The 12,725-nt window shown below is 39.7% G+C and overlaps 1 long non-coding RNA gene across 3 annotated transcripts in view; it reads right to left on the reverse strand.

Annotated features, from left to right (window-relative positions):
- Positions 1-1,009: 1,009 nt before the first annotated feature.
- LOC116501764 overlaps positions 1,010-12,725 on the reverse strand; it is a 39,048-nt gene continuing 27,332 nt past the window's right edge. For 2 of the 3 annotated variants that reach the window (XR_004254517.1, XR_004254516.1), the window contains exons 3-5: positions 6,303-6,425; positions 4,251-4,285; positions 1,010-2,117 (exon numbers count right to left, since the gene is read on the reverse strand). This is a non-coding gene — a long non-coding RNA (uncharacterized LOC116501764). The remainder of the gene's footprint in view (positions 2,118-4,250; positions 4,286-6,302; positions 6,426-12,725) is intronic. The other variant, XR_004254518.1, reaches the window with a different exon arrangement.

Genomic DNA, 12,725 nt, shown 5'->3' on the forward strand with positions numbered 1-12,725 from the left:
TTTTTCGTTTTCGTTTTCGTTTTCGTTTTCTTTTTCTCTTTCTCCTTTTTCTTTTTCTTTTTCTTTTTCTTTTTCTTTTTCTTTTTCTTTTTCTTTTTCTTTTTCTTTTTCTTTTTCTTTCTCTTTCTCTTTCTCTTTTTCTTTTCCTTTTCCTTTTCCTTTTCCTTTTCCTTTTCCTTTTCCTTTTTTTTTCCCCAGTAAAAACAAAAGGCTAGTGTATGACTATAATTTTATGTAGCCCACAAAAAAGTGGAGAATTTGATAGAGGACAATCTCTGGCAAATAAGTCATGGTAGCAGGGAGAAATGTCCAAAATTTTTTCAGGTAATAGCCAAGCACAACCCAGGTGTTAGCTCAAATACAAATTCTTGGGCAATGAAGAGTCTGTATGTTGAATATATAAACATTTCAAATCCAAATAAGCAGATTCTTTCCAAATAACTTCTATCTGAACATCTGACCTTAAGAGCCAGCCTCAGTTAAGTGCTGGCAAACACCAGGATTTGGAAGGAAGTTAGGGGTGTTGCACTATTTTGAAAGCTCTGTTTTGAACCAGCTGTCATTGCGAATGTCTGCTGGTACCCCGTCTTAGCATACAGCCTGTCACTGTTGAGCATAATGGTAACGAGCCAATGGAGTGTATTGAGCTTTACTTTCTTGTGAGTCTTTGTGGCTCAGATTTTCCCTTTACATGTACATAGCCATAACAGGTAAGCTTTGAATCTATTTATGCCATATCCTAATTGGTTGTGTTTAATTTGTGTATATGTCTCTCTTTGACTGTTTGTACATATATATATGCATATTTATATGCGCATATGTACATTTGGACATCAGTATTAAATGTAAATATGCATATTGTCACAGCTTATTGCTATGTTCATCACAGATTCTTAGAATAGTTGGCTTTATTATACAATAAAACAACCATAGAAAGTTAATGCCTTCTTTAGAATAAATAAGGAACACAGGACTCATTATACCATATATGTTTAATGGTTTGAACATCTCAGTGCCCACATGAAAACAAGGAAACATATATTGCAATAGGCAGCATAATTATCCAGCAAGGAACATCCATCCTACACTCCTAGAAATATGAGATTCAGCATCACGAGATCCTAGGATTATGTCATCAGCTGCATGAGTTTCACAGCTTATCTTTCTGATTTTAGGTTACAGAAGTAAACTCTAACAAAAATGTATAACACTGCCAATTTAACAGCACATTTATGTTAATACTAGCTGAAATGTTTTCAAGAAGGTGAATAGGATCAATGTTTCTGTATGAAAGTGTGCAGTTATGCATATATATGCATACACACACATGCACACATAAATACACGCACATATGTGTGTGCACTGTGTATATAAACTGTCTGTAGAGATGTCATTATTTTTAAAGGTTGATTCCAAGTATATTAAGCTCAAAAACAATGTTCTGTACAGTTGACCAATTTAAAGAAGCCCCTGCTGGTGCATGGAAGAATGAGCTAGCTGATATCATTAAACATCATCAGATGAGGCTGCAGGTAGCTGAAACGTTCCTTAATGAAAATTTAAAGAGAGCAGATTAAAATGATATTCCTCCAATCCAACAGAACACAAAGGTAAAGACATTCAATTACAACCAAGATCTCATTTAGAACTAAAGGAGTGTTGTTTGTTGATCAGAATTTATTGCTTGAAGTGAACAGCTAAGCTTGTGACTATATATATAATTACTTTTTACAAGGTACTCTAGTGGCACTTAAATATAGTTGCTAGACAAGACAATATCTTCCATAATTTCAGATTGTGATGTCCATGACCAAGAGTTTGAAAACATCAACAACAGCAACAAATACCTTTTCATCCATGCTAATCTATCTCCTAAGGTTGTGAAAAATAAAATAAATCCATAGTGACAAGTATTTGAATTTTGAACCACTATATTAACTCTTTTAATAGGATTTTTTTTTTTTTTTTTTTGACCAGTAGAAGAAGTGGTACCAAGGAAATGGTTTGAACAGGATACTATACCTGTGTGTCTGCTCAAAAAAACAATGTTTCCCCTGGATGCATCAGGAGTGTTTTTCATCGAGAAGAGATTGAGGGTGCTCAGATCTATACCGGGTCTGTCATTAGTTAAGAGAAATACATCACATCTTTAAAATCTCATAACCACAAAAGATATTGACAGGCAGGAATGGGACAAGAGGAGATGAAGAATAACCAGGGGACTGAAAGGAGTGATTTATCAGAGAAAATTAAATGAGCTAAATATGTGTGGGCTGACTTAATGTTAACTAAATGCAACATCATTGTAATCTAAAGACACTGGAGGTAAATAGCATCCATGAAGGAAAAGAAGGGGGGTTGCAAAGGAGCATAACTAGGATGTGAAGAAAGGGGGAAAAAAAAAAAAAAAAAAAAAAAAAAAAAAAAAACACTTCTAACAAGATACACTAGACATCACAATCTCTCCCTGGGGACATGGCCTCACTTAGGACATTTAATCTAGGCACAGAAAACAACCAAAAATATGCCATATGCCTCACGGTGTCAGCAAGCTGTACTGGATGACCTAAAAGGTACATTGCTAATTTGTGTGCATCCGTTATCTGTGATTTTCCTTGCTTGTATGGCCAACTCATTGTTCCTTGTGTGTATTTGGTTTCTCTGGGCCCAATCCAACTCTTGCTGTAGTCAGCAAAAGTTTCCGATAGGAGCAATAAGACCTCAGTGTCTTTTCCATGTCTTTGTTTTTCTTAAAAAAAAAAAAAAAAAAAAAAAAGCCCAACAACAACAAAACCCCACCCTGCAAGAACTATGAATTTATACTGTGTATGAATGTACAAACAACTAAACCAGATTTGTCCCTTAATATTTCTTGTGTATTTAAACCTGTGTTTATCATTTAAGATAATCAGGAAAACAAATATGTGTTTGTTTTCATACAGAAGAGTTAAAATATTTGGTAGGGAAGAAACTTACAGTTCATCCTAAAATAACTTCTGATGAAAAATTGCTTTGGTCGTGGAAGAATTAAGACAATTTTCTATACTAAACCAATAAATAAATAAATAAATAAAAGACATTACACAAAAATGGCAGAGCTCTTTCTAGTGTAAAAGTAGTAATGCAACAGATGAAAGGAGCTAACAATGAATTCTGAACTCAAGACTGTATCTTCAAATATTTCTGCCCAGTATCTGCATTCATAAGATGCTTCAATTCCAGCTCACTTGAAGGTAGGGAATAACTATTTTGTGGCAACTCAGTGTTGGCCCCTTGAGAGGCACAAATTTCTGTCTAAGTGAGGCTGAACATTCAGGGGTCAGGGCTGTGTTTTGGTGTTGTCTATATTTCTAGCAGCTGGTATTGTAAATCTTAAGAGCAGTGTTTCCTGAAAACACTAAACAGACATTTTGGTAGCCAGTATTGAGCCTGTAGCTATACTGCTTCAGGCTGTGATCTTGTCAGCTTTTACAAGATAAGTAGGGTCAGGCAGGGTCAGCACTTGGATTGGTAACTCTAAGGCAAGCCGGTAGCTGCGGGAAGTGTCTTAGGCAATAGAATGGATGTAGCTGTTTTCCTTGAGCCTTTTCTAATACCTTGATGAAGGCATCATGCCCAGCTGTGACATGACAGCAAGATCCTCACACTCTGCAGTCATCAAGCACCTCATTTTCAATAGGGGTCTTCCCCTGACCTAGTGTGGAGGTATGAGGTACATTAAACAGGAGACAGCAGTGCTCAGTTATTGCTTACATACATGCATGGATGGCGTGTAAGTGCACAGCCTCAGAATCCTGCATCAGGAAGGGGGTACAGAAGAATAACATGTCTAACATCTTTGGGCAATCTCACAGCTCCAAATAAGTCTTTGGCTGTGTTTATAGTATGAAAGCCAAGTCTTTTAAACCTAGACTTTGTACACCAACTTTCAGCCTTGCACTATCTTACTAGAAAGTATAGAAGGACTAATAATGAAATCCTTGCCCAATGGTCTACATTGCCAAGAATTTTAAATTGTAAGTTAACCAATTTCTCCTCTAAAGTTCAAACAATAAATAAAATTCTATGTGAAAAATGGAGCCTTTTATTCCTTTGTCAAAATCTGATCAGAGTAAACTACAGATGTTAAAAGGCACTATAGTTCAAAGAATTAAAAAGAATCTTATGGGGTTTGTACGAAGAAAAGAGTTTTAGAGAATAATACAGAAAATATTATAATGCCATTATATAAATCAGTGGCACATCCTCACTTTGAATACTGTCTTCAAATTTGGTCACCTCATCCCTGAAAAAAAAAGAAAGTAGAAATAGAACAAGTCCAGAGAATGGCAATAAAAATGATAAAAGTCAAAAGGATGTGGAATTTTTTGAGAAAAGATAAAGAACAGAAGTCCCAGCCTGTCTCTCAGGGTAGATTCACCCTCATGGGACTGCAGATTTTACATGAAACCTTTCCATAAACTTGGAACAAACTCTGTTGCCTGAGTTAATCTAGAAGATGCCCTTGTCCTCTAGCTGGAAGGTTTAGGGACCTTGCATGAGAGAGATGTTGCAAATTCTTTCCTCAGTGCATTCTGCTCTCTTAAAGGGATGACTTCAGAGCATGAGACTCTGGAAGCCAAAGTGACCTAAGGACAGTGCTGCATATTAGCTACACCTTTTTATTTTCATCAACTACATCCCATACTCTTTTTTAAGTCTCAGTTTCAAAAACTTCATTTTTCCATACCTTTCTTTCCTTCAGACTTTGGATTCATTTTTCAGAAATGCACAGGTAATTCAGAAGTATGAATCCATTGACTTGTCTAACATTTTTTTCAGTGAAATCCTTCAGCTCTTTCAAAAATGTGCCATTTGTCTATTCAAATAGTCTCAGCCCCGAAGGAATTGCACAGTCTCCCTCAGTTTGCACAATGGGATCCCCAGGCTTCGTCAGAGCTCTACTTAAGCATGACTATAATATAAATAACATTTCGTCCTCATGATCCTCCAACCTAATTAGCAGCAAAGGAATAAAAACCCTTTCCTATCCTGCAAGGTGAAATGAAGAGGTTTCAAATTTCAAACAGATAAGAGGTATTGCTTTTCCAAACAATGTACAGTTAATTAATGGAACTTGCTGCTGCACAGATAGTACTCAGAGAAACAGCATCATATTTGTAAATGAGCAGGCATTTTTTAGGCATAAAAGCAAATCTTCATTCAAAGTTCAGATTGGGTTAAGTTCAGTAGCATATATTATGCAGAAGATCAGACTAGATGATAATAATGGTTGCTCCTAGCCTTGAGGGAAAAAAAAAAAAAAAAAAAAAAAAATTGTGAATTTTAAAACCAGGTATTATGCAATAATATCAGTAGTTCTGGATATATGTTAGTAAGGTATCATCTCCCTGGTAAACTGTTACACACTTAAATAGGCAGGAAGGGGGAATAGTCCCTGGTATTGGCCTCTGTCACAGTCAAGGCATCTTAGGGTTTACCAATGCCAGTGACTGGCATTGGAACACACCGGAGGAAATTTCATTATTCTTGGAGTAACTGCAGAGCATCACTGAACACCTGTCTCGGAAATGGGAGGTTGTCTGACCTACTTATGGATAATCAGGATTAGTGTGGACTCTTACGCTGGGCCTTCAGAGACCCAGGGAAGGCTAGGAGACTTTTCAAACTTGTAGCTGTTCAACTCTCTTACTAAAGCTGGGCAAATCTTTCTCCCCCAACCCTGTGTGAAGGGAACGACCACATTCATTGTAGCATGGTATGCTATACAGCCCTGTGTGTAGATCAGGAAAAAGCATAGAAAGGCCTTGAGAAAAGAGGTTAGAAGGAATGTGAGGATGCCAAAGGCTCAAAGGCTGAAACTAGGCTTATCCGTAGATCTATGACAGTAAATCCAGGAGTCCTAGTCCCCCATCCTCCTGAACAGCAACCCCTCAGAGTGTCCCCAGCCTCTACCTAAACCTACGCACACCTCACCCACGCACAAGGAACATATGGAGACATAAGGCCCATCCTCGTCTGCCCACAGCTGAATTGTACAGCTGAACTTTGAGGCAGGACAATGTTCCCCATGGGCAAGTGTAGCCTATGATGCCTCTGTTGTTCTTTTCTACTCCAGATATCCTCAGATGGGGACAGAGGTCAGGAGACCTCTCATTGATCTTTCTGAGAAATGTTACCTTATTCTGGTATCTGGTATCTGGATATGTGGTTTATCACTGAACTGTCAATAAGGTGGTAGAGACTTCATGATAACAAGGTACCATGAGAATAGAGGCCCTTTTCTCCATGTTTGCACTTACCTGCATCGCCAGATATCTTACAGGCACCACAAGAAATCAGGGAGAATGTCTTCTAGAAAGTAGCTCTGTTGGAGCCATTTCAGTCACAGGAAGTGTTTCAGCCTTGCGGGCTGAAAAAGTTATCTGCCAGGGAAAAAATAAATAAATAAATAACACCACATCAAAAAGAGCAAAACAGATCCTTCCACTAGGATTTTTACACCAGCATTCTGTACATTCATGTAAAGACAGAGTATGCACATAAAATAAGAACAAAATCTCCACAGAGTTGCGATTCTAGTATGTTTGCAATGACAAGTTAGATTTTTTTTTCTTTTGGGGGCAGAAAGCACAGTGGAAAAGAAAAATGTATATTATTCATAAAAATGATTGTCCTGTTCACTTGTATACCTCTGCAATTTATTCTGTAACAGCTTTTTACTTCAAAGAAATCACTAGCTAATGACATCTGAAACTTAAAAAAATCCACTTATTCACAACCCTGTCCCTGAGGGAATTCCCGTGTGTTATCAGAAATTTTTCCAAAGATCATTAACAGATATTACAAACCAATTGAAACTGAGTATTTTCTTTGCAAATTACTTTTAACTTTAGAGCTATTGAAAAAAGACATTGAGTGATTTAATTTACTTAATCTGTCTACAGATTGCAGCTATGTGCATATTCTGTGATTGCATTTCCAACAAAAAGCATATATAACTATCCCTAATAGAGATATTTTTCTAAATTATCGTACAAGATCAGTAAGATCTCTGAAGATATTAATGTTTACTTTTTCATTTAGGAAATTGCACTCGAGAAAGAAATGGGCACCTTTATTCTGTTGTTATCTTAGAAATAATAACACACCATAATACTTATTTTACCTGCTATTTTAATTAAAACTCCAATAATCATCACATCTGTATATCCTTTGAGGATATGTTCTACTGATTTTTCTGAAAAATCATTGTATTTTTATTAGTCTGTGAAGCCAATACTCTTGAAACGCCTTACACAGCAATGAGTATACTGAATGAAATCCTCTATCTTGTGCCAATCCAAAATAAGCGTAGAGCAAGCTAAGTCAGCAGAGGAGGGCTGGAAAAGGCATCTTATTCTCCACCTCATTGCCTTAAACTCCTCCCAGAGAACCATATGTGTGCCAGCGCCACTTCTGCAGGAAGTATGGAAAATATCTACCCCTGAGAATATTTAGTTTGTAGCTTCCTGGAGATACAGATTTGCAGACAAGGGCTTGAAACCCCTGAAGCTCAGGTGGACATCGGAGGTATTTATTCTGAAGTGAAGACAGCTGCTGTGTTTTATATGCTGCTCAATCCTGATGGTGTGTTACACATGATTTTACACATGATTTGCCAGGTCACTTTTCCTAAGAGCTGTGGGCAAAGCAATGCAAAGTTTCAGGAAACAAATTGGGGGTTAGCTGCTGAGAAGTTCAGCCCAGATAAGCTGGTGACTGCCAGGCCAACAAGCACAAGCGGAAGAAGGATTTTAGATGTCGATATTTTTATTAACAAAAATATGGGTGATAAACTTTGCAGATGTGCGAACCGGTATCCTTAACCTGAAAATCTTTATCCTACCTGAGTCTAAGTCATTTCCTTTTTGTCTTTAGGCCCAGAGATGACTATTCAGAGAGGGATCCAGATTTCCCACAGAAAATAAGTACCTAACCATCTTTTCATATCTTGTTTAAAATAGGAATAAAGGGTTTGCAGAAAGGTAGATGGAGAGTTTGCAGGTGACAGTTACTACTGCACCTTCTTCAGATATTCCGTATCTTCCCATCAACTAGATCAGTGTAATAACTTATTCGTTTCTACTACTATTGAACTCCCACTGTCCTGCTTCTTCCCTTTTGTGGGTTACAAAAAGGTCTTAGAATGAAAAGAAAAATTTTCCAAGTGCACCAAAAACCAGGGGTGTTATGAACTGAAAACCAGGGGTGTTATGAATTGGAGCTAATTTTTAAAGTGTGTTAGTAGCTGATGAAGGTTGAGAAGATTATTCCCTGAGCTATGGGAAGTCCAGATTTGTCCTGTGGACTTTGGGTACCTATATTTTCAGTGGCATCTCTCCACCCTTCTGTCACATACATGCAGCCAGCATCACAGTGTTATCTCAGATGGTGCACACGTACCTCCAGAAAATCAGAGCCAGGGGCTTTCATTTAGTTCTAGCAGCACAGTCTCATACACATCCAGCTCCAAGAGGAGTCAGCTCAGCCCTAGTACTTCCTCCCTTTCCCCTTCCTTGCTTTTCCCCCTCCCAGATTTTAAGTAGCTGCCTTGCATTGCTTGGGCTCTAATAACTGGCCACCCCCAGCTCTGGGGTTCCTTCTGCCCAAGAGCTGGTGGCACAGTGATGGCACAGCAGCAGAAGCCACTAAGGTGTCCCAGTCAGGGGTGACCTAGAGCTCCCACCTGCCAGCACTGGGCACTGCTCCACCGGCTGCGATGGCATGGCGCTTGCCCACTGTCACTCAACCCGGGGCATCTCCGCAGAGTCTGATAACACATCTGCTAATTAATGCCAGTTGTGATCCTCGGTCAGATCCTCAACTGGGATAAATTGACACGGCTCCATTTAAGCCTGCGACAATTAGCGGCAGCTTAGAGCTGACCCGGTGGTTTTCTTTATAATGTGGATATGTGTCTTGTTGGAAGTGAACAAAACCCACCAACTAATTGCATATAAGCCACCAAACAATCAGAAAATGAAATGATTGTCAGTAACTCCCAGCCTGGGCCAAATTACAATGGTGACAAAGAAGTGATAGCCTCAGATCTGTTAACAGCCCTCTGAGCTATCCAATCCCCTTATAATAATAATAATTAATAATAATAGATGTGCTGCTGGATACATTCACCTTTCTGTAAGGAAAGCCTAATGAGTCTCTCACTCTCTCTCTTTTTTTATCAGGAAATTCAAAAGTGATTCTATTAACATGTAAGCATAGCATGTTACATTTTAACAATTGAACTGATCAAATATACTCTTACATTCTCTTTTAGAGTCTTAGGAGTAACATCAATAAGTGAAAAGGAACAGTCTAAGAACTTTCTCAGGATTCTTTTTCTGCCATTTGTCAAAATTTCATTTCGATCAATACTTCCACCCTGTTACGTTGTATCACCAGTCCTCTCAACCAAAGTAAGCAGAGCAGCAGTAGGTAACATAACTTAACTAGAGGCAAAGGCAGCATTCCCAGATATAAAGCAAAAGTTTGATAGGTTGTGTCAAAAGGAACTGTTGTTATTATTATAATTTATTATTTGTTAAGCACTGACAATGTGCTCAGTTCTGCTGATTAAGTTCTTCTGAGCAAGTTCTACTGATTAGCTTCTGAGGACAACACACTACTACAAAGAAGATATTTGACAGCTATCAAGACTTTTGCTTTCAAGGCTCACTTAGCAAAACAATTACACGCCAGTTATGCAGGTTTCGCATAAACTGAGTAAATATCATGACTTTTGTGTTCACTAATTTTCCTACTCCAGATCTCTCACTTCAGTACTGTCTGACAACCTCAAAGTTACACTGAGAGTTGAGTAAGATCTAAAGCCTCATCTTGGTTTATATTCAGTTTCAAGCATCATGCTACATTAAGAGCAAGCACACAAGTTGTGTTGTTAAGCTCTGTTTTTGCATTTGGGACTTTCTCCCTGGGAGAGCAGAGATATCTGAACAGGGCCAGCCCAAAACGAACAAAACTTAAGCAACTCCAGGCTGATGTGCACATCTCCATACCACAAAGCAGGTTGGACACAGTCAGTCCATGTTATGCTTGTAGGTGGTGGCCTGGCCTTAGAAGGACTTTTGTGGGTGCAAGCACCAAAAGGAAGCATTCTTCCTATCCTGATGGGTCTTTTTTTTTTTCAGCAGATTTGTCATTAAATCTCTCCAGTGTGAGCTAAAGGTACATCGCTTTATGATGTTGAAGAGTTGGGATGCTGGTTTTAGGTTGGTCACTGTAGCAGCATTATTCCTACAAGATTAGGTGAGTTTTGGGCCTCTTTCACATCTGCCTTAGCATATAAAGGAGTCACAAAGAGTTTCTTCCTTCACCCTTACTCCCTTCAGGCCAGTTGTTTACAGTATACATTCCCAAAAACTGGGCATTGGATGACAAGACAATGCATATGCATATGTATGTACATGGCAGAGGACAGGGATCTGGGAAGTGCTGGCCAAATCTGTGTGTCAGGAGGGTCCTGAGCAGACATTGTCACTTGTCTCAGCCAGGTAACACCTAGGCTTTCTGACTGCAGCGCTGCCAGAGCTCCAGCAGTGCAGTTGTTCTTAGAAGAAAAATTCTCTTTTGTCTGCAGCTATCCTCTAGCTTGCACACTTCCCTAAATCCCACCAGCATGCTTTTTTTTTTCATAACTGACAGAGGGAAGTGAGTTCTTATATAAATCCTTTGTGTGAAGATCAAACTGTGTGCATGTAGAACTGTTTTTTTTAGGGGAAAATCTGCCCTAAAATAATCACTCCATGTTATCTCCACAGAGTGCCTGTGCTGGCTGTGGAAAAGCATCCAAGGCCACCCTCAAGACCAGGATCAACATTCGCAGGCAGCAGCAGGCTGCAGCTGAAGTCTCGGTGCTGGTGGGGAGGGCAAAGCGTGGGCAGCCTGGGGCAGGCTCAGGGTCAGGGACAGCACAGCTGGAAGGGGCCGTAATCCGAGTTGCTACTTGCAGACAATGTCAGCCATTGTATGGATTGATAGAAAGTCATGGAGCAATGCAGGAGCCAGCCTGGGGCATGTGAAAAAGGTGTCTGTCTGCCTAGCTGGCTTGGATGCCTCACGCCTCCAGCTGGCTACACAGGTATGGAAAGATGCTGCATTTTCAGTCATATCTTGTAAATTAATCTTAGTTTGTTAGTAGACCTAAGAGTGGGGGATTTGGTTGAGAAAACACAGCCTCTAATTCACAAATTCAGAAACTCTTGGAGACAGGAGAATTGGAAAAAAAAAAAAAAAAAAGACTGGTTACAGTGCTATTGAGAAATTCTTTTAGAAAACGTCAGCTAAAGAAGAAAGCACCCGAATTACAATAGAACAGCAGTTTTAAGATCAAGTTCAATGTGGCTTGGTGTTCAGCTATTAAACAACTAGATTACCAGCCAGGAAATGCCAGGCAAGAAGTAGGAATGGTGAAGCTTGCACTACCAAATCACAGCACGACTCACTGTAGCAACAAATCTTTGGAAAAGCCTCCCTTGTATCCTTCTTTCACTCTTTCTGCTCCCCTTTCCCTCTTCCCTCTTCCTGTGCTCCTGGTTTGCTTGAATAAACCCTGACAATACAGTCAGGGTTTTATAGCCAGCCCTAATTTTCCCAGAAGGCACAGCTCTTATAAAGAAGCACAGGTTCTTCCTCTTAGGACTCACGCTTCAATGCCACCATCTAAGAGATGGATGAACCAACTCCACTTAAATAAAAACACTCTACCTGTGCCCATCCTCCAGCAAAGTTTCAGCCACAGGTGGAACTAAACCCAAATCTAGACAATATTAAAGTTGAGAAAAATCAGCTTCCCTTTATTTCCCTATTCATTTTCTGCCACTTTGATTTTTTGAATTTCAGACAAGACCATGACCAAGAGCTGCAGGGCCAAAAGGGGCTGGATGTGCCATATTGCTGGCCTGAATGGAAGCAGGAAATACTAAACATCTTGCATGGAAGCCTGTTCTCATCAGGTTTATAGCCCAGCTTTTTCCATCAAAAGCAGTGAGGATGGTACAGACAGGGTTCAGAAATGCATCCAAGCATATGGGAGTATATCTACACTAATCCTCCTTTTGAGCTTCATCCAGCACTAAATCAGAGCCACACCGTAAAGAGGAATAATGCAATAACTTGTGGAAAAAGCATGGCTCCTTTCTATTAAGATGGGGAAAATTAAATAACATGACTCACTTTTCTCCTCAGAAACTGTTGGAGGAATGTAATAATGTAAAACATTGCAGAGACTGGGGAAAAAAAAAAAAAAAATGTCGACTACCACCTTGGCTGCCCTACAGCTATATGCCCAGTGCAGTTGCAAGCTGTAGGTGGAGGACAGCATCACGGCAGGGCCAGCCTTGAAAGAAGAACGGGATAACAGCTACCTGGATGCCGCAGTCCTTTGGGTGACAAAACGTACTTGGGAGGCTGTGAAAACACCTTTTTTGCCAGACTAACCCATGTTATGGCTGTCCCATGCCATGCTGCTGCCTGCATGCTCTCTGGTTCTGCTGTGCTGTGGGTGCTGCCCTGAGCCATCCCCTGAAAGCAACATTGAGGAACTTGGGGAAAGAAGGGGTTTGTGGCCTTGTTTCCTCAGCAAGAACACAGGGCACTCTGTGTTGAGGAGGAAACGGGCTCTGCTTATCTCATGGCAGTACAAGAGGACCCTAAGGCTGCAACAG

This window comes from Aythya fuligula, chromosome 1 (assembly GCF_009819795.1).
Source record: "Aythya fuligula isolate bAytFul2 chromosome 1, bAytFul2.pri, whole genome shotgun sequence".
NCBI classification, from domain to species: Eukaryota; Metazoa; Chordata; class Aves; order Anseriformes; family Anatidae; genus Aythya; species Aythya fuligula.